Source organism: Anomaloglossus baeobatrachus, chromosome 4, assembly GCF_048569485.1.
Source record: "Anomaloglossus baeobatrachus isolate aAnoBae1 chromosome 4, aAnoBae1.hap1, whole genome shotgun sequence".
In the NCBI taxonomy this organism is placed as follows: Eukaryota; Metazoa; Chordata; class Amphibia; order Anura; family Aromobatidae; genus Anomaloglossus; species Anomaloglossus baeobatrachus.
In genome coordinates this window covers 549562059-549582697 of record NC_134356.1, presented here as the reverse complement: position 1 = coordinate 549582697, position 20639 = coordinate 549562059, and the positions used below count along the sequence as shown (strand labels likewise).

At 46.4% G+C, this 20639-nt stretch overlaps 1 long non-coding RNA gene across 2 annotated transcripts in view; it reads right to left on the bottom strand.

The window, feature by feature from the left end:
• LOC142301805 (uncharacterized) overlaps positions 1–20639 on the bottom strand; it is a 657358-nt gene that overhangs the window by 179391 nt on the left and 457328 nt on the right. The window contains exon 4 of one of the 2 annotated variants that reach the window (XR_012752887.1): positions 7931–9151. The exons of the other annotated variant lie outside the window; for it this stretch is intronic. This is a non-coding gene — a long non-coding RNA (uncharacterized LOC142301805). Of the gene's footprint in view, positions 1–7930; positions 9152–20639 lie in introns of those variants that run through there. 2 annotated transcript variants of the gene reach the window in all.

Here is a 20639-nt window from a genome sequence, read left to right as displayed (position 1 = left end):
GTTATGCAACGCGGGGACGGCACACCGGGAGAAATAGTGGCGGCTGGGGACCGAGTAACGTGGGACAGCTGCCGCCATCAGGTCGCGGAATGCTTCTGTCTCCACCAGCCTAAAAGGCAACATTTCCAGTGCAAGCAGTCGCGAAATGTTAGCATTTAGAACTGTGGCATATGGGGTGTTGGCAGTGTATTTGCGCCTGCGTTCAAAGGTTTGCTGAATGGATAACTGAACGCTGCGCTGGGACAAGGACGTGCTTGATGATGGTGTTATTTCTGCGTAGGCAACTGCAGGTGCAGGACCGGAGGAGGCTTGTTCGCAGGCAGCATGGACAGGGGATTGGCTCGCATGCACAACCAGCGAAGACGTAGCAGTGACATTAGCAAGCACTGCTCCTCGACTCTGTTGTACTTCCCACAAAGTCGGGTGCTTGGCTGACATGTGCCTGATCATGCTGGTGGTGGTCAGGCTGCTAGTTTTGGTACCCCTGCTGATGCTGGCACGGCAGGTGTTGCAAATGGCCTTTTTAGAATCATCTGGATCCAACTTAAAAAACTGCCAGACTCGGGAAGACCTAACATTTGTACAGGCACCTTGTGTCGTGTTGTTGTTCCGGGGAACGGTTGCCTGACTTCTGCCTGGAGCCACCATCCTGCTTCTTACTGCCTGTTGGGATGCTACGCCTCCCTCCCCCTGTGCACTGCTGTCCTCGCTCTGCATATCCTCCTGCCAGGTTGGGTCAGTTACTGGATCATCCACCACGTCGTCTTCCTCTTCCGCACCCTGCTCCTCCTCCTGACTTCCTGACAATTGTGTCTCATCATCGTCCACCCCTTGTTGAGACACGTTGCCAACTTCGTGAGAACGTGGCTGCTCAAATATTTGGCCATCTGTACATACGATCTCCTCATGACCCACTTCAACATGAGCTGGCGAGAGGCCAGAATGTGCGAATGGAAACGTGAACAGCTCTTCCGAGTGTCCAAGTGTGGGATCATTAATGTCCGAGGACGTGTACTCAGCCTTGTGGTAGGAAGGAGGATCAGGTTCTGAAATGTGCGGTGCAGTATCACGGCTACTGACACTTGACCGTGTGGAAGACAGAGTGTTTGTGGTGGTGCCAATCTGACTGGAAGCATTATCCGCTATCCAACTAACAACCTGTTGACACTGGTCTTGGTTCAAGAGCGGTGTACTGCTGCGGTCCCCAAGAATTTGGGACAGGACGTGCGAGCGACTAGATGTGGCCCTTTGTTGTGGCAAAATTAGAGCTTGCCCACGACCTCGGCCTCTGCCTGCACCACCATCACGTCCACTTCCTTGTTCCTTGCCAACGCCCTTGCGCATTTTGCAATGCTGTGCTGACGTGTATTCACTAGACTTGGGCGTTATATCAAAGTTTGTGCAAATCGTGCACCTGTACGCTGCCACCGACAGGCACACACGTGCGGTTTTTAAATGCAAGCACGGACGCACTAAGAACCTAACACAGGTTTTAGGAGAAAAAATTAATGACGAGAACTCTGACACTATCAGCCACTGCTGACTGACGTGTATTATACACTACACTTGTGCGTTATATAATAGTTTGGCAAAAACGCACACAAGTGCACCTGTACGCTGCCACCGACAGGCACACACGTGCGGTTTTTAAATGCAAGCACGGACGCACTAAGAACCTAACACAGGTTTTAGGAGAAAAAATTAATGACGAGAACTCTGACACTATCAGCCACTGCTGACTGACGTGTATTATACACTACACTTGTGCGTTATATAATAGTTTGGTAAAAACGCACACAAGTGCACCTGTACGCTGCCACCGACAGGCACACACGTGCGGTTTTTAAATGCAAGCACGGACGCACTAAGAACCTAACACAGGTTTTAGGAGAAAAAATGAATGACGAGAACTCTGACATTATCAGCCACTGCTGACTGACGTGTATTATACACTACACTTGTGCGTTATATAATAGTTTGGTAAAAACGCACACAAGTGCACCTGTACGCTGCCACCGACAGGCACACACGTGCGGTTTTTAAATGCAAGCACAGACGCACTAAGAACCTAACACAGGTTTTAGGAGAAAAAATTAATGACGAGAACTCTGACACTATCAGCCACTGCTGACTGACGTGTATTATACACTACACTTGTGCGTTATATAATAGTTTGGTAAAAACGCACACAAGTGCACCTGTACGCTGCCACCGACAGGCACACACGTGCGGTTTTTAAATGCAAGCACAGACGCACTAAGAACCTAACAGGTTTTTAGGAGCGACAATTGCTGAGAAGTCTGACACTATCAGGACTGTTTTAGACTGTGTACACCAGCCCCAGATATGATGAAGGCTGGTATACGGTCACCACTAGGAATGGCTATATACCCTGCCTGCCTGCCTGCCTGCCTGCCTGTATACTGCTACAATAGTCCTGACAAGGACTCTTTTGGTCACTAGCCTGTATTCCAACCTGGCTATACCCTGCCTGTATACAGCAACAATAGTCCTGAGAAGGACTCTGCTACTGTACTCCGACCTGGCTATACCCTGCCTGCCTGTATACAACTAGAATAGTCCTGAGAAGGACTTTTGGTCACACTGTTTGCAGCCCTGCTACGGAAATAGCTATAAAGGGCCGCAAACCTTTCCCTGAAGCAGCGACCCTCTCCCTGCACTGACTGTCTGGATAGCTGTGAGCAGAGCACAGCGCGCCCGCCGGTATAAAGGCTCGGTCACGCTGTGCAGGCCGGCCAATCACTGCAATTCCACAACTAACAGGGCTGTGGCATTGCAGTGGTCTGCCAGCCAATCCCTGCATGAGGGCTGGCTCTCAAAAGAGCGCCAACATGCAGGGATGAAGACCACGAGTACAGCACGAGTATCGCGAGATTACTCGGTCCCCGCCGAGTAGACCGAGTACAGTGATACTCGTGCGAGTACCGAGTAGTAACAAGCATGCTCGCTCATCACTAATGACAACCCTTTCTATAAGGCCGGGGTCACACTAGTGTATCGCATACTATGTAAAAGCATCAGACGCTATATGCTAATGACACTCGGCTTAGACTCTGCTGCGAGCACAAGCTGAGTGTCATTCACTCACATGTGAGAATTGGAGCACAGGGTAAGATGAAGAAAAAGAGATTAATTTAATATTAATAATAATTTTTATTTATATACAGTAGCACCAACATATTCCGCAGCGCTTTACAATTCAGAGGGACATGTACAGACAATATGAGACATTACAGAATAGCAAAATTCAGATTCCAAGAGGAGTGAGGGCCCTGCTCGCAAGCTTAGTCTATGAGGAAATAGGGGAGACACAAAAGGCGAATGGGGGGAGAAAAGCTTGTCATATATGGTCCAGCCATTAATTTAATAGGCGATTCAAAACCAGCTGCGTGGACTGGTTGCCAGCCAGAATCTATACATACAAAGTGTAAAAAAGTATATGAAGAGGAAGGAACAAGAAGAAAAAGGGGACAAGAATTGGAAGTAAATCTTATGAAGGGCAGAATGGGACTAGATTAGATGAGGGAGGTGAGGTGATAGGCTAGTCTAAAGAAATGTGTTTTTAGGGCCCGCTTAAAGGTGTGGATGTTGGGAAATAATCAAATTGCTCTTGGTAGTGTGTTCAAGAGCATAGGCGCAGCTCGTGAGAAATCTTGAAGATGAGAGTGGGAGGTTCGAATTATTGAGGATGTCAGTCTTAGGTCATTAGCAGAGTGGAAGGCACAGTTAAAGTGATAGAAAGAGATGAGGGAGAAGATGTAGGGTGGAGCAGAACTGTGGAGAGCTTTGTGGGTGAGAGTTATAAGTTTATATTGGACTCTGTAGCAGATTCATTTCTCCATGTTGTCCATTATCTATCTCGGCATATATTGGCTTGCACTCTGATGATATAAGAGTGCTATCCCATGTTTCACACGCACGCATATGTAACGCCCCTGTAAACGGGTCGTTACAGGGTATTAAATGTTACCCCATTTTTCCCGGGCAGGAGGAAGAAGAGTCCCCACAACATACACTCACATCACACTGGCAGGAAGGAGTTAATAGCTTTTGCAGCATAAAGTTTTGAGTCCATGACTCATCCTGTCTTGTTAATGAGCAGGTTGCTGGACACAGGCACGTCCCCATGACAACCAAGGGGAGGGGGGCCTGAATAGGTGTGAGTTTAGTGCAGAACACACAGAAAGTTTAGCAGAACTTCAGAGGCTGCAGGAGAGTGCAGACTTACACAGGACAGCTCCCTGCTGAGGAGATGCCACGAGACCAGGGCTGATAACACCTAGAGGAAGGGAATGAAGCTGAGGACTGGGGATCCCTGGAGAAAGTTGTACCCGGTGGCGGTTGGTGTGTGTCCGCTACTGGAAGAGAGACAGACAGAATGGCAGCGGGTCCCCAAGATGCTCCATGCCACTGGGATAGCATTATCGCACCGAAAGAGAGAGGGACCCCCAGATCACTCCACCGGCCCCTTCCTCCTACCTGCCCGGGACCAACCAAAGGCTACAGGCGGCGAGGAACAGCACCCGGGTGTGATGTGGAACGGACTTTAAATAAAGAACAACTGGAACCGCACTCCGTGACTGCTGTGAGTAATACCACCGCCCTGTGCCCCCGATGTCCTTGAGGACTGTTGCCCTGGGTCTCATAAACCTCCCGGGGCCACCCCGCTCCACCCGTGGGGAGCGATTCCATCCGGCTGCCTGTAACACCTGCCCCGGAGAGAGACTGCGCAGCGGCGGCTGAACACCTGGCCGCAAACCACGGGTGGCGCTGCAAGCATCCCCCGTCCCCGTCCCGTACCGTTTCCTGGGGGGAGAGTGATGGCAAGCTCTCCAGGAACCCCGTTACCCTCCTTCCATCCCCCTTGTAACACCGGACTGACGGTCGGAATTTCCTTTCATTGAAACCCGCCGGGGGTCACGGAAGTCAGGTCGGGCCACTCACAGCCTGACCCCGAATACCACCGGCCCGGTGACTGTGCGAGCCCTGCAAGCCCCGGCGCGGGCGTTTCAACTTGGTGCTGCGAGCAGGGTCCGGGCAAGACACGGTAACGCCAGGTGACGCGTGCCTTGTGTTTACCATCTGCAAAATTGGATTGTCTAACATTTATTTTGGTGCCCGCGGCTGCGGGTATGCGACAAATGGACTTGGACTGTACAATGGCGTCCATTGAAAATGGGATGGGCGCCATGCGTACCAACAAGGACTGGACTTGCCCGCCCTTCGTGGGTGGGGCTGCAGCGGGGCGCGAAAATCCATGCCCGCCCCTTTGTTGGACACTTGCTAGGAGCCAGGAACCCTGCCTCCCCAGGCCCAGGAGAAGATGGGGAGATGATATGGATTGCCCGGGTGCGAGCTTTGGCGAGTAGTGGCCAGAGGGGTGAGCCCGGCACCGCAGCCCGTACCGGGATTTGGACTACCGAGTTTACTCCCTAAACCTGGGTACCTGGAGGGCCCTGGAGCGTCATAAGGAGGCCTGTTCCCGAAAGTTTAAATATTTTGACATATGCAAATGTTTCTTATTCCATGCTTTTCTTCTCTTTCTTCTTCTTTTTCCTCCTGCCTCTTCCTATCCTTTATTGGGTCCCAGTAAAAGGGACTTGTTAATTTGTTTATCTATGAAAAGGTTTTTTTTTGCGGTGTTGTTTGTTGTCGCAACCCCGGAGTGTTGCGTTTTTGGTCTGAAGGAGTGTAACGCCCCTGTAAACGGGTTGATATAGGGTATTAAATGTTACCCCATTTTTCCCGGGCAGGAGGAAGAAGAGTCCCCACAACATACACTCACATCACACTGGCAGGAAGGAGTTAATAGCTTTTGCAGCATAAAGTTTTGAGTCCATGACTCATCCTGTCTCGTTAAAAAGCAGGTGGCTGGACACAGGCATGTCCCCATGACAACCAAGGGGGGGCCTGAATAGGAGTGAGTTTAGTGCAGAACACACAGAAAGTTTAGCAGAACTTTAGAGGCTGCAGGCGAGTGCAGACTTACACACAACAGCTCCCTGCTGAGGAGATGCCACGAGACCAGGGCTGATAACACCTAGAGGAAGGGAATGAAGCTGAGGACTGGGGATCCCTGGAGAAAGTTGTACCCGGTGGCGGTTGGTGTGTGTCCGCTACTGGAAGAGAGACAGACAGAATGGCAGCGGGTCCCCAAGATGCTCCATGCCACTGGGATAGCATTATCGCACCGAAAGAGAGAGGGACCCCCAGATCACTCCACCGGCCCCTTCCTCCTACCTGCCCGGGACTGACCAAAGGCTACAGGCGGCGAGGAACAGCACCCGGGTGCGATGTGGAACGGACTTTAAATAAAGAACAACTGGAACCGCACTCTGTGACTGCTGTGAGTAATGCCACCGCCCTGTGCCCCCGGTGTCCCTGAGGACTGTTGCCCTGGGTCTTATTAACCTCCCGGAGCTTCCCCGCTCCACCCGTGGGGAGCGATTCCATCCGGCTGCCCGTAACACCTGCCCCGGAGAGAGACTGTGCAGCGGCGGCTGAACACCTGGCCGCAAACCACGGGTGGCGCTGCAAGCATCCCCCGTCCCCGTCCTGTACCGTTTCCTGGGGGAGAGTGATGGCAAGCTCTCCAGGAAACCCGTTACCCTCCTTCCATCCCCCTTGTAACACCGGACTGACTGTCGGACTTTCCTTTTATTGAAACCCGCCGGGGGTCACGGAAGCCGGGTCAGGCCACTCACAGCCTGACCCCGAATACGACCGGCCCGGTGACCGTGCGAGCCCTGCAAGCCCCGGCGTGGGCGTTTCACATAGGCAGCAACCCAGGGGGTTAGGTGATGGAGTAAGGCATGGAAAGAAAGGTAAGCCACACGAGGGGTTGCTGTGTAACTGGTTCTCTTTACTCACAGTAGATGGTAACTGGTACCCGGAGTAATGCTGGTATTCACCCCTGGTTCCCTTAGTCCCAGTGACGGTTGGTGACCTGGTGGCTTCTTTCCCCTCCACCTTTCTCAAGTTGGTGGGTCCCCATGGCTTGGAACATCTTGGGGTCCCCCTTGTGAACCCTGTAGGGTCGGCGTTCCATTCCAGTCCCTTGTTCTCCCGTTACTTCTAGTGCCCCCGGACTTCTAAGGTCAGTGAGGTCCTGGATGGTCCCCTCACTGTGCAGATTTTTATCAGGTCTGCCTGAAGTGTTTGGCTGACCTAGGGCTCTGTGTCCCATCGGTGCTATGGTTCCAGCAGTACTTCGCCGTACTCCTCCGGCAACCACACGCCTGGGCCCTTAGATCTCCGTTACACTCCAGTGTCAGAGCAGTTACGTCCGTTTCCTCTCACTTCCACTTACTTAACTTTAACTGTCCAACTTTTGTCCCCTCCCACCTGGTCATTGTCTAGTGGACTGGATCGGCTCCACCCCTGGGTGGCCATCCATTGGGTCCATTTCTAGTCTGTCACCAGTCTGTGGGGATGGGGAAAACTTGGATTAAAATGTGTTTCGCTGTTACCGGCACTGGTCTTTCAGGTCCCTGGGGGTAGGCCCTGCGTCTTTGGCTGGATGCAGTACCTTGTAGTGCCCTGATGGGTTCCGGGGCGCTACATTGGTGGGGTGAGAGCGCTCCACATTCAAATAACTGCCAGATATGCAGTTAAGGGCTCGGTTCCACTTGCGCATAACTTCCAATGTGAAAGCATCAAAAGCGATATGCTAATGACCCTCTGCTGTGGGTGTGAGCCAAGAGTCATGAAACTGTAATCCAATCTTGCGATTGGATCCCAGCTGTGGAGAAGAGGGGGAGGGAGCACTTTCTCCCTCTCCGCAGCCGGTCTCTGCGTATATCACACTGCACTCGGGTGACATGCGAGTGCAGTGCGATGTTTCACATGCACCCATAGACTTGTATGGGGGTGTGTGAGCCGAGAATCGCTGCCAAACGCAGCATACTGCGATTCATTTCTCATGCCGGCATGGCATGATAAATCAATTGCTGATGGAAGCTGCTCCATGGTTTTGCACTGGTGCGAGTGCAATACGATCTTTTATCGGATGCACTCGGCTATGTTAATTGTTAGTGGAACCGAGCACTTTGAAAATGGATTTTATCAAAATGACAGCATGCAGCCAAGTAAGAGACACATTGCTGCAATCAGGGTCTCTGACTCAACATTATGCTGCTCTAAGGTGAGTTAGCAAAATCTTGGTGGCAAATTCCCTTTAAGTTGTTAAAACCTGTGAGGGAACCTTTTGTCAATGGCACTGCAGCGCCACCTATGTGTCAGCAATATTGGTGTAATTTTGATCCTTATGATGGGTCCCTTTTCTTTTACGTATTGCCCTTTATAGGGATAAGCATACACTAGAAATACACTTTTTTTATGTTGCCCAAATAGGATCTTTATTTCAGCTAAGATTAGTGCATATTTATCTGGATTTAATTCCCTATTTCTTTACTTTTCATTAGTAATAATCCCTTAATTCAAAAATATAGAAACTCAATGTCAGATATAGATACAGGACATATTTTGCCTTTCTATCCTGGCACAGAAGCATCTTTTCATGGTTGAACAGGTCCGCAGCTGTGTCTCCCACGCGAGAAATGGCTGAACGATAGCTTCTGGCAAGCGATCATAGATAGTGATGGCTGGTGAGAAAACAAACTATTAATCTCAGTTGTCCAGGCTTATTTTACAGGGAAGGTTCCCACCACATACTCGAACATCTCCTAACATCTCACCGAGCAGCTGTATATATTAAGTGAAACTTTAGAATTGGATTTAGTCCTTCCTCAAGACTCTGTGGAAAAATCAGGGGGTTTAGTGTGATTTCACAGTTACTTGGTGAGAGAATGGACTGTTAGGTGAATGTGGGCTAGGGAGGGAGCTCGTTTATTTCTCATGCTCCTCTATGGCAGATTTTACTGAACTTCTGTTCATTCATCTTCACACCATCTCAGTTTCATTATAGATTGCAAATGGGCAGTCATTTTTCATTGTTGGGATCTTTACCTAGTTAGAAATGGAACTGGTAGAAGAGGTTCATCTTGGGGCTTTGAACATTCATTACTCTTCTCATGCAACCCCGCTTACTTCTGGTCTGCCTTCTATTCGTTTATTAACCCCTGGCTCCTGGAAAATGCAGCCTGTGCCATGCATCACCTTCACTTTCATCCTATGAACAGATAATGGAACCTTAATTTGCAGGATTCAGAAAACAGGCCAAATAATAACAAAGATATAGGATTCCAGCTGATATCAAAAGGCATCAAAGAATGGAGACGTAAAGCCTGAGCTCCTAATAAAAAAAAATAACGAAAAGCTGGCCATGTATTATATGTAATTACAGTAGCTAAATCCATGAATGTGTCTCAAAAGACCCTGTTCCAGTCATCAATTTAGCAAGTGACACTTACCTGTAATATGCTTCTTGAAAAAATATTGTCACAAAGCCTAGGTGCTGATATAATTCGGCATTTTCTGGTTGGTAGTCATAGCAAATATTTTTAAAGGGCTCCCCCCTCTGCGCTGGCATCAGTGATTGGAATGTGTGTTAATGAAAAATGAATATTCACCCCAATCCCCCTCCCATAATCCCACATCTGCGCCAGCTTCAGTGATTGGGACGTGTATTAATGGCAAATACATTAATCACCCTTTCCCCCCATACACCCCTCTTTGCTAGCATCAGTGATTGGGACGTGTATTAATGGCAAATACATTAATCACCCTTTCCCCCCATACACCCCTCTTTGTTGGCATCAGTGATTGGAATGTTTATTAATGGCTGCTGCATATTCAGCCCTTCCTCCACCCATAATCCCACCTACCCCACCACTCTGCACCAACATCAGTGATTGGAACATGTATTAAAAGAAAATGAATGTTTACCCCCTTCTGCCACCCATATTTTCGGCCACCCATGTGTGCCGGCATCAGTGATTCAGTTAGACTGCCATATTTCTACCTGAGGATCACATCACAATGCTTCAACTGGGGTGGGTGTGGGAAGGAGGTGAATATTTATTTACCATTAACGGGCAACTAAATCACTGATGTCAATGAAAATATAAGACAGCCCCTGAAAATAATCCCTAGTGCTTTTTTGGAGCCAAAAGTAATATAAGACCTTGTTTTTTATTCAGGGAAATATAATATGGAATATGATCATTTTTGTGTTTTACTAATGTGTTTTCTCCATATAAATTAGTAAAGCCTCACGTGTAGAGATGAGCGAACCGGCCGTGGTTCGGCTCGAGTTCGGTTCGTCGAACGGAGGTCCCGTTCGAGTTCGGTTCGTCGAACGTTCGAAGAACCAAACTCGAACCTATAGGATATAATGGGAGGCAATCACAAACACATAAAAATGCATTATAAATGTACACATACAGTTAATAAACATTGCCATAACACTGGACCCGCGATCCCTCCTGCACTCTGTCTCCTGTCGCTATTCCATCCGATGATCTCTGAATCCTCCCGGTGACCAGCACTGCCAGCAGTGATGCAGGACCTATCGTGACGTCAAAATAGCCATGTGACCAGTCAAGTGGCTATTATCTCATTGGCTACAGACTGGTCACATGACTATGACGCGTCATGTAGGACCTGCGAGTGCATCTCTCCGGTACACGGTGCACATTTGTGTATCGCCGTGTACCGGCGACATGCTCTAGCACACGGTCGACTCCCCGTTCCGTTAGGGACCGGCTGACACAGCCGGTCATTAACGGAGATCACCGTTGCCTTCGCAACGCAGTTAGCGGTGATGTCACCGCTAACCGCGGCTCCGGGAGCACCGTTGCTATGGTAACGCGTCTGTCAGTGTTACCGCTGTTACCGCTAGCAGCACTGATCTCTCACGGAGTGAAGGCTCCACGGGAAGCAGCGTCTTCCCCCATGCAGCAGTGATGTAGCAGAGCTGCATTTGTTGAACGAGAAAGAGAGAAGACCATGGATCGTGGAGGGCTGACAGGGGGTAATAAAGATGGAGTCTCTAATGTGTCTGTGTATTTATTTCTATTAAAGTATTTTTTCTCTGTGTGGTGTCTTTTTTTTAACCCTTTATTGGAGATTCTTAATGGCCGGGTCAAACGTGCCTGACATTAAGAATCTCTGACTTAATACTGGCTAGTAAAACAAAGCCAATATTAACTCATGATTACCCAACAAGCCACCCGGCACCAGGGCTATTGGAAGAGTTGGATACAGTGCCAGATGATGGCGCTTCTATGAGAGCGATATTTTCTGGGGCGGCTGCGGACTGCAATTCGCAGCAGAGGCGCCCAGAAACCTCGGGCTAACCTGTGCTGCGGATTCCAATCCCCAGCTGCCTAGTTGTACCTGGCTGGACACAAAAATGGGGCGAAGCCCACGTCATTTGTTTTTTAGATATTTCATGAAATAAGTGAAATAATTAAAAAAAACGGGCTTCCCTATATTTTTGGTTCCCAGCCGGGTACAAATAGGCAACTGGAGGTGGGAGGCAGCCCGTGGCTGCCTGCTGTATCTGGCTAGCATACAAAAATATTGCGAAGCCCACGTCATTTTTTTGGTGGGCAAAAAACTTCTGCATACAGTCCTGGATGGAGTATGCTGAGCCTTGTAGTTCTGCAGCTGCTGTCTGCTCTTCTCCATACAGACAGACAGCATCTGCAGAACTACAAGGCTCAGCATACTCTATCCAGGACTGTATGCAGAAGTTTTTTGCCCCCTGAAAAAATTATATGGGCTTCGCCATATTTTTGTATGCTAGCCAGGTACAGCAGGCAGGTACGGCTACCCCCAACCCCCAGTTGCCTATTTGTACCCGGCTGGGAACCAAAAATAAAGGGAAGCCCTTTTTTTATTATTTCATGAATTTCATGAAATAATTAGAAAACAAATGACGTAGGCTTCGCCCCATTTTTGTGTCCAGCCAGGTACAACTGGGCAGCTGGGGATTGGAATCCGCACCACAGGTTGGCCTGAGCTTTCTGGGCCCCACTGCTGCGAATTGCAGTCTGTAGCCACCTCAGAAAATGGCATTTTCATAGAAGCACCATCTTCTGGCGCTGTATCCAACTCTTCCAGCACCTGCCTTCTATACCTGGCTAGCATACAAAAATATGGCGAAGCTCACGTCCTTTTTTTGTAGTTTTTTGGCAAAAAAAATAAAAAATGCTTCCCTGGATTTTACATTGCCAGTGAAGGTAACACCAAGCAGTGGGGGTTAGCAGCCAGTAGCTGCTTGGATTACCCTTAGCTAGCAAAACAAAAAATGCTGCGGGAGCCCATATATATTTTTTTTAATTATTTATTTAAATAACTAAAAACAAAATGGGCTTCCCTGTATTTTGATTGCTGGACATCACAGTGCTGTAAAAATAAATCTTTAAAAAAAATGACGTAGTGCTCCGCGGTATTTTTGATTCTCAGCTCAGATAAAGCAGACAGCTATGGGTTGCCACCCACATCTGCCTGCCGTTACCTTGGTTGGCAATCAAAATACAGGGAAGCCCATTAATTTTTTCTATTTAAAAAATAGTTAAAAAAAAAATGATGTTGGGTGTAGCCTGAAAACCACAGCTGGTAGCTTTACCGTGGTTGGGGATCCAATGTGGAGGTCCCCTCAGGCTCTTTTTTTATAATTATTTTATAAATATTAATAATTACACAATAAAAGAAGGGTCCCCCCCAAATTGGATCACCAGCCAAGGTAAAGCGGACAGCTGTGGTCTGGTATTCTCAGGGTGGGAAGGTCCATAGTTTTTGGGCCTTCACAGCCTATAAATAGCAGGCCGCAGGCACCCCAGACGTGGCGCATCCACTAGATGCGCCAATCCTGGCGCTTCACCCCAGCTCATCCCGTGCCCTGGTGCAGTGGCAAACGGGGTAATAAATCGGGTTGATACTAGCTGTAAAGTCACCTGACATCTAGCCCAGCAGTTTGTGATGTCATGGCGTCTATTAGATACCCAACATTATAAACTGTCAGTAGTAACAAAAAAAAAATCGACAAAAGAAATTTTTTTGAAAAAACAGTCCCCAAAACATTTCCTCTTTCACCAATTTATTGTAAGAAAAAAAATAAACGGGTCCCACGACGACTCTGGACCGTCTAGAATATGAGGGGGAGACACTCAGGGAACGTATCCCCCATTTTCTAGGAGTGCGGACCCTTCATGTGAGGAGTGTGGTTGCAATGAATCTGCACTCACTCTCCCCGGGTCCACAGCAGCAGAGTCCATGTCGTAATGGTTGCTACCAAAGCTGCAATGCCCTGCTCATGAGGTAAGGGCATGCCTAATCAGGAGAACTATTCTACATTTCCAAATATTGGTATTTGCTGATATTATTGCTATTCCACCTACTATATATTGGGGATAGGATCTTGGAGATGGAATACCCCTTTAAGTCCAGTTATCCAGCTGAATGAATACTTAACAACAGAGTTCTCTATTTAGATGTGTTTTCTTGTGGCATATAACGGACTCTCATGTTTGGTAGTCTGTTCAGCAGGGAAACTATAAAAGCAAAACCCTCCATTTGGAAATGTAGTATATAGCTCTCCTGATCAATTATGTTCCTTACCTCATGAGCAGGGCATTGCAGTAATAATAATAATTTATTCATTTATATAGCGTTATTAATTCCATAGCGCTGTATGTTTTTGGAGTGTCGGAGGAAACCGGAGTACCCGGAGGAAACCCATGCAAACACGGGGAGAACATACAAACTCCTTGCAGATAGTGTCCTTGGTGAGAATTGAACCCAGGACCTCAGCGCTGCAAGACTGCAGTGCTAAACACTGAGCCACCGTGCCGCCCATTTAGCTTACAGATGCATAACCACCACTCACTGTGTCTGAACACAGGAAGCTGAGCTGACAGCCGCTCTGTGCATGCGGCAGCGTCTATTGTGAAGGAGAGGGCCGTGGGGGGATCAACGCTGCACAGGTACCGTGGAACACCGGGGAACACCGGTGGAGTTATAGGGGGTGACCTGGCAGGGCCTGGGGAGGAGTTTTCTGTCGCATGTGTCATGGCACATGCGACAGAAATCAGAGGAGTAGGGTGAATGCGGCCGGCGCGCTGCAGTGCGCGTGGCCATCTTGGATTTCTGGGAGGGCATCAGGGGGGGCACTTTGGCGACACCGGGGGACCGGAGGGGACCGGGGAGGAAATTTATCATGTTTGTTCATGCCAGATGGGAGATAAATAATTTTTTACCGGCGCTGTCATTTACTGTAACGTGATCATCGGTGTACGGTGGATACCTGTGATCACGTGAGTGGGGACCGGAAAAACCGTCCTGAATCATGATCTCCAGGGTCTCAGCTAGCCCTGAAACCCCGGAGATTTTCTGACACCGGGGGGCGCTATTCACTTATTTCTGCCTGCTGTTTATAAACGGCAGATCAGAATAAGGCTACATTAACACGACCGATCCATTTTTGCGGTCTGCAAAAAACAGTCCGTTTTTTTCACGGGTGCATCCGTGTGGCATCCGTTTCCGTTCCGTAGACGGTCCATATGTCATCTGTTTGTCATCCGTGTGCCTTCCGTTTTTTTTGTGTACTGCAAAAAAACTGAAGGAGGGTAAATGCATAAATTTACCCAGGATCCATAGCTTCATCCTACATGAGGCGGTCACATGTTCACTCCAGTGCCATTTTCTACTGCTTTTCACAGCATAGAGCGCTCTGGTGATTTTCTTGTGCTTGTGCACTTCATATCAGTCTTTTCTGTCATTATAATGGCAGAAAGACACATAATGTCCCACTCTCCTGCATTTTGTAATTTTGCACCCTTTGGTGCCTTTCATGTGGCACTAAGGGGTGCTTAGCTTTGTATTTAGCCAAAAAAATGAAAAAAAAAAAAATGACGTAGGGTTCCCCCTATTTTTGTAGCCAGCTAGGGTAAAGCAGACGGCTGCAGCCTGCAGACCACAGCTGGCAACCTCACCTTGGCTGGTAATCCAAAACTGAGGGCACACCATGCTGTTATTTTAAATTAAATAAAAAATTTAAAAAAAAACACGTAGGGGTCCCCCCAAAATTGGATCACCAGCCAAGGTAAAGCAGACAGCTGTGGTCTGATATTCTCAGACTAGGGAGGTCCATGGTTATTGGACTCTCCCCAGCCTAAAAATAGCAGGCCGTAGCCGCCCCAGAAGTGGCGCATCCATTAGATGTGCCAATCCTGGTGCTTCGCCCCAGCTCATCCCGCGCCCTGGTGCGGTGGCAAACGGGGTAATATATGGGGTTAATACCAGATGTGTAATGTCACCTGGCATCAAGCCCTGGGGTTGGTGAGGTCAGGCGTCTATCAGATACCCAACATCACCAACCCAGTCAGTAATAAAAAAAAATAGACGACAAACACATTTTTATTTGAAAAAACACTCCCCAATACATTCCCTCTTTAACCAATTTATTAGAAAGAAAAACAAACCCAGGTCTGGTGTAATCCAAGGGGTTGCCATGACGATCCACACTGTCCCAGTCAATGAAGAGCAGGATGTTCCCCATTGGCTGGGAGAGCAGTGCAGTGACCTGAGCTAACATCAATGGGTCAGCCCAGGTCACTGCAGGGCATGACAAGTGCTGGATACCCGATGTTTATCTTGGTTACCAGCTTCTGGCAGGCTGCCAGCGATGGCTCCTGCACACTGTAGCTGTAAAAAGCCCTGCTTTTTGCTGCTAGAACCGTTCTCGAACGTATCTAGAACTATCGAGCTTTAGCAAAAAGCTCGAGTTCTAGTTCTATCTAGAACACCCCCAAAAATCACTCGAACCGCGAACTGGAGAACCTCGAACCGCAAACCGCGCTCAACTCTACTCACGTGTGAACTGGTGGAGGAAGGTTGAAATAGATGGACCTAGGTCTTTTTTCAACCTTAGTAACTATGTAACTATGTATCATAGAATGTAATAATGCCCCCAATTTGCCTCTAGACAGTAATAATTCCTCCTGTATGCTCCTTTAAAGATTATAATGCCCTAAGGGCCCTTTCAAAAGGAATCTGTTAGCAGGTTTTTGCTACCTCATCAAAGAGCAGCATGCTGTAGGCCAAGAGATCCTGAATCGAATGATACATCACTTTTATTAGTGGCTGACACAGTGAAAGATTTCATTTTTTGTATATAGCAGAGCTCTGAGAGCTGCCCCTGCCCACACCAGGCTTTCAGTGTACATTTCCATAGACAGAAGCTGCTAATCACAAAATGGGGGAGAGTTGGACTACAGCCCTGCTCAGACCCACTAATGATAATGCTAAGAGGCTTAAACTAACATTGTATGTAAACAAAAGCAGACTTTGAGATAAGAGATGGCTGGCTGTAAACTGCATGTTAACTTTTACAGCATGTAGGCTTCAGATTAGATAGCAAAATGTGCTGACAGAGTCCCTTTAATGTAATAATGTCACTTATAGGCCCCAGAACAGTATAAAACTTCTTTAAAACAAATAATAATGATGCCACTTAAGTGCACCTTAAAAAAGTATCAATCTCCCAGAGTACCCTCTTTAAAAAGTAATAATAAATCTTGCGTGCCTCTATCTAATGGTTTAGGTAGAGAGCAGGGGACAGGGGCTCTTAGACTGACCCTCAAGCTAGGAGATCATGAGGATATCTGGTCCATGTTCCTTGCCCTGCTCTTGACCAGCCCTGAACTCATACCCCTATAATGCAAAATGAGATTTTTAGCAAATGACTGATCAATAATTTGAGCCACCTGTCTTTTCAACATGGGAGCGGATCTGAGATATCACAGGTATATGTGTTGCAATTATATGGTTCTGCTTATTAAAATATTTATGAGGCCGTTTGGCAAAATGGTAAATTATATTATATAGTGTAGGACCCCCCTATTGAGATTTGACGTGACGTGGCAGGGGTGGCTCAAATTATTGATCAATTGTTTCCTAAAAATCTCATTTTGCATTATAGTACAGTAGGAATGAATTAGTGAATTTTACACTTTTTATTTGTTGCATGCCACTCATAGGCAGTGCTGGCTCCCCCCTCTCTATACTGATTTGGTCAGGTGGCTGACCCCCACCATGCCGTGCACACCCAGTGTGGTTTGCAAATTCCTTCTGCTACTATCAAAATTAATGTTGGAGCCTGTTCACATTACCCTGTTCCACAGGCATCATTAATTAAGCAGCATTTACATGGGCCTGCTCCGCCTTTATCCATGGCTGCTGGTCAGACACTGTGAGGGCCAGTTCTGACATTGTGCTGGTGTGTGTGGCCTTGCTGCATATGCTGGCACCTGGACTGCCTTTATTCGCAGTTGTCTTTCTTTTCAACATGGGAGAGGATCTGAGATGTCACAGGTATATGTGTTGCTAATATATGGTTCTGCTTATTAAAATATTTAGGAGGCCGTTTTGCACAATGGTAAATTATATTATATACTGTAGGACCACCCTATTGAGATTTGCCGTGACTTGGCAGAGGTGGCTCAAATTATTGATCAATTGTTTGCTAAAAATCTCATTTTGCATTATAGTACAGTAGGAATGAATTTGTGAATTTTACACTTTTTATTTGTTGCATGCCATTCCTAGGCAGTGCTGGCTCCCCCTCTCTGTTCTGAGACATAGTTATATCAGTCTGCATGTCTTCTGATTTTTAAAATATTTTGAATAAAAGAGTGAGATTTTATCAATATACTTCAAGCACCGTGCTGGATTATCTTTTTTCGGACCTGATTTCTCTTTATTGGCCATCTCAGCCTTTCTGTGCTCAGTTTCCTGGACGAGGAGGAGAGACTGCAGCAAGTCGGTGAGTTGAATTTTTATATTTAATTTGGTGCCCCCAACGTTGGCTTGCTCTGACAATTACCTTAATATGCACCAACTAGTAAAAGAAAGCTGCCAGGACTAAATTTCTAAGTGACCATACAATGTATCTAATCTATCATATTACATAATATATACTGTATATACAATAGTTCCTTAATGCTTGTTACTTCAAATCAGATAAAAATGAAGCAAAGACCTTGCAAGTGATGCACTACTTGTCTAGGCAGTCATTATTCCCTTTACTCTTCTTTGGTCAGACCTCATCTGGAATATTGTGTCCAGTTCTAGGCACCACTTTTTAAAAAAAGACATCAACAAACTGGAGCAAGTTCAAAGAAGAGTGACCAGAATGGTGACTGGTCTGCAAACCATGTTCTATGAGGAATGGTTACAGGATTTAGGATTGTTTAGCTTGCAAAACAGAAGACTGAGAGGAGACCTAATAGCTGTCTACAAATATCTTAAAGGCTGTCACACTGTAGAGGGATCAGTTTTATTCTCATTTTCACAAGGAAACATTAGAAGCAATGGGATGAAACTGATGGGGAGGAGACACAGATTAGATATTAGAAAAAAAACTTTTTGACAGTGAGGGTGATCAATGAGTGGAACAGGCTGCCACGAGAGGTTGTGAGTTCTCCTTCAATGGAAGTCTTTAAAAAGAGGTTGGACAGACATCTGTCTGGGATGAGTTAGTAAATCCTGCTTTGAGCAGGTGGTTGGACAAGATAACCCAAGAGGTCCATTCCAACTCTACCATTTTTATGATTCTATGATATTAGGTGACTGCCAACCTCTGATAGACTGCAAAGCAATATCGTCAAGAAGCTATAAACTATAGAATTTAAAACATCTCCTGTCTTGAGAACAGAGAGGATATTTAATAAGAAGTAAATTGCAAACGTGGTAGCTTTTGCAAACATTTTGTATTTTTTCCATTTATGGTGGAGATGCTTGCAACCCTTTAACCCCTTCACGACCATGGACGGATATACGGGCTGGTGGCGGTCGGCACACATATCAGCTGTTTTCAACAGCTGACAAGTGTGCCTGCTAGCCGCGGGTGGAATCGTTTCCACCCGCGGCCATTAACCCCTTAAATCTTGCTGCCAAAGTCTGGCAGCAAGATCTAAATGCGCGCGGCCATGTTTTTTACTTACCGCCGCCCCCACCGGAAGTCACGTGCGTGATCACGTGACTATCGGTGGTTGCCATCGCAGCACAGGGTCATGTGATGACGCCTGTAGCTATGATGCTTCATTTTCGTTTTCCCTCGGCACGGAACAGAGGGAAAAAGAAAGTGACTGTATCTGCTGCTTACAGCTGTATAGCTGTGATCAGCAGATAGATAATAGCGATCGGATTGCTGATCGCTATAGCCCCCTGGGGGACTAGTAAAATAAAAAAAAAAGTAAAAAAAAAAGTTTAAAAAAAAAAAAAAAAAAAAACCTAAAAGTTCAAATCACCCCCCTTTCCCCCCATTGAAAATTAAAGGGTTAAAAAATAAATAAATATACACATATTTGGTATCGCCGCGTTCAGAAATGCCCGATCTATCAAAATATAAAATCAATTAATCTGATTGGTAAACGGCGTAGTGGCATAAAAATTCCAAACGCCAAAATTACGTTTTTTGGTCGCCGCAAGTTTTACGCAAAATGCAATAACAGGCGATCAAAACGTAGCATCTGTGCAAAAATGGTACCATTAGAAACGTCAGCTCGAGACGCAAAAAATAAGCCATTACTGAGCCATAGATCCCAAAAATTAAGAACGCTACGTGTTTCGGAAAATGGCGCAAAACGTGCGCCACTTTTATCGGACAAACTTGTGAATTTTTTATAACCCCTTAGATACAAGTAAACCTATACATGTTTGGTGTCTACAAACTCGCACCGACCTGAGGCATCATACCCACACATCAGTTTTACCATATAGTGAACACCGTGAATAAAACATCCCAAAAACTATTGTGCCATCACACTTATTTTGCAATTTTTCCGCATTTGGAATTTTTTTGCTGTTTTCCAGTACACCATATGGTAAAACTTATGGTTTCATTTAAAAGTACAACTTGTCCCACAAAAAAAAGCCCTCATATGGCAAGATTTACGGAAAAATAAAAAAGTTACGTCTCTCGGAAGAAGGGGAGCAAAAAACAAAAACGCAAAAACGGAAAGTGCCCCGGGGCTATAGGGGTTAAGGTTGGTATATGCTCTCACCATGGTATTATTTCTTACTGCCCACATTTCCTCTCTTGTCAGTTCTTCTTTCTTTCTCTTTTGCCTATAGAAATAGAATTATCGCACAAAGTAATACTGACAGTTGACAATGGACCAATCTGGTTCCAGTTTCTGTGCTGTACCCCAAATTAAATTCTCTAAATGTAATGTAATAGATAAAATGTGAACATTGATATTAATTTAATACCTTATTAGTTCCCTTCTATGTAACACTGCCTGATTGGTATGTTGGATTATAACATGCCTCAAGATTGCCCAGGGTGACAATCTTGAGGCATGTTCTACATTTCGTTAAATTCAGAACCCCACTTTTTTCTAAACACAAAACTCTGTACTGTGCAATCACAAAGCTACAGTTAGGTCCAGAAATATTTGGACAGTGACCGAATCTTCGTGATTTGAGCTCCGTATGCCGCTACTTTTTATTTAAAATAAAACAACTAAGATGCAATTGAAATGCAGAAAAAGGGTTTAAATTAAAATATCTTATGGAACATTTAGGAATTGCAATCATTTTTCTACAAAGCCTCCTCATTTCAGGGACTCAAAAGTAATTGGACAAATTACTTTACCATAAATAAAATGTTAATTTATAATTCTTTGTGGAAAATCCTTTGCAGGTAA